Below are 2,185 nucleotides of genomic sequence, written 5' to 3'. Positions count from 1 at the left end.
TCTCTCCCTCTCTCCCTCTCTCCCTCTCCCTCTCTCCCTCTCTCTCTCTGTCTGTATCATTCATACACACAGTCTCAGTGATAGTAGACATCTACTAGACCCCACAATTTTGTGTTGATGCTAATACTTCCTTCCAGCTGTAAATATCCTTAGTAATTGTTAATGCCTACAAAATATGCTGAAATATCTCAGTTGACATAGAAAACAGAATTTGATTAAAATAATTCTTGTTGACATTAGCTTTCTAAATAAACTAGGACGTATACATCATCAAAAGCAGAGCACTGATCTTGTGCTCCTTTATATAACTGCATGCCTAACAATATTGATGAAAGAAAGAAAAAAAGAAAGGAAAGAAAGAAGAAAGGAAGGAAAAAAGGAAGGAAGAAAGAGTAGAGACAATATCTGAAACTTCACAGCACAAGATAGCATTTGGGTAAAAGGAAATTCATATACAAGGAATTCTACGAGTCCTAGCCCAGGCCCGATGAGTGTGTGGGAGAGCTTCTGGCTAGCCTGCGCCGGCGGGACCTACTAATGGTCCCAGCCCAGGCGAGGCATGGGTGAGAACCTCATCCACCCCTTGGGGCCCCAACCACTCCACAGCACCTACCTTACCCTGCCCGCCGAGTAGGAATTTCTGCAGCATTCCGGGAACCCCCAGACCCAGTCCTAGCCCAGGACCGGTGAGTGTGTGGGAGAGCTTCCAGCTACCTTGCACTGGCGGGACCTACTACTGGTTCCAGCCCAGATGCAGCGTGAGTGAAACACTCTTCCACTCCCTTGGAACACCCTGCATCAATCCGTAGTACCCACACACACCCTGCACACAGGGTAAGAATTTCTGCCACGTTCAGGTATCCCCAGATCCAGTCCTAGCCCAGGCCCAGTGAGTGTGTGGGAGAGCTGCCTCTCCCCACTACTCCACCTTGTCCATTCCAGGCTCAGCTCAGTACTGGCATACAAGCCTGGGGTGAAACACTGCAGCTGCAATGCCTGCAGAGAGTGTAGAGGATAGAACCACCCAGCTAGTCCAGGAGCAGAAAATCTTGCCAGAGGGGCACAACAGGTTCACCCCCAAGGGCAGAAGCAGGAAGGAGCTGAGCACAGCAGCCAGACCCAAGACAGGCACAGTTGGATAAATCCAAACTTTGTAGATCTGCACCTGAACTTTATTACGTGCTAAGGTTATAACAGCAACAAAGATCTACAACAAATGTCAGAAGACAGTGCTACACAAAATGGCAAGAAGGAACAAAATGCAACCTCAGAACCCAAGCCCACCCCTAACAAGTGCAGATGACACTAACACAGAACAAATTGGAATCACACAGCTGAAAGCAATGAATCAACGTCTTCTGAAATAAAGAAACAGCTGCAGAAAGGTATAGAGGAACTCAGATTGGAAATAAAAAAGGAAATCCCTGAATTAATAACATCTGCAGTAAAGAATCAAATGCAGAAACACATGGAGGAAACCCAATGCCCACCCAGAACAAGTGCAGAGGACACTAGCTCGGCTCAAATGCATGAATTAATAGGGTCGATAGTAAATAAGCAACAGCAGAAAATTATAGAGGAACTAAGAGTGCAATTCTTTTCTGAAATAAAAAAAGAATTCCCAGAACTCATAGCATCTGAAATAAAGAAGCAACTACAGAAACATAGGGAGGAAACCCAATCGGAAAAAAACACTGCAGTAAAAGAATATATAAGTGCTTCTCAAGAAGACATTGATACAAGGAATTCTAGAAGAAGGTAAGGGAGATTGAAGAACAAAATCCTTTGTTTTAAAGTAAGTTTATTGGTATGTTTTACATATACATAATGATATTCATCGTAGGAAACTGGAAATGATATATCTTGGTTCCTTTTTTTCCAATCCCACCTCTTCATTTCAACACAAATGCATGTTCCAATTTCAGTTACTAACTAACTTTTAGTATTCTATAACATAAAAGATTAGCATATGTCTGTAAAGAAGAAGGTGGGTGGATTATTGATCACTGTAAAAGCAAGTAGAATAAAGATATACCATGTACAGGCATATACTTACCTCACTGAATATAAACTCTATATGTTCTAACAAAAGTTAAGGTTAATAAAATCAATAAGAATGAAAACAAGCATGGGGAATAGGAGGAGGGAGAGAAATAGAATGTATGGGTAAGAAAATTTAAAAAGA

This window comes from Octodon degus, unplaced genomic scaffold (assembly GCF_000260255.1).
Source record: "Octodon degus isolate 3935 unplaced genomic scaffold, OctDeg1.0 scaffold00259, whole genome shotgun sequence".
Classification (NCBI taxonomy): domain Eukaryota; kingdom Metazoa; phylum Chordata; class Mammalia; order Rodentia; family Octodontidae; genus Octodon; species Octodon degus.
This window is presented reverse-complemented; position numbering follows the sequence as displayed.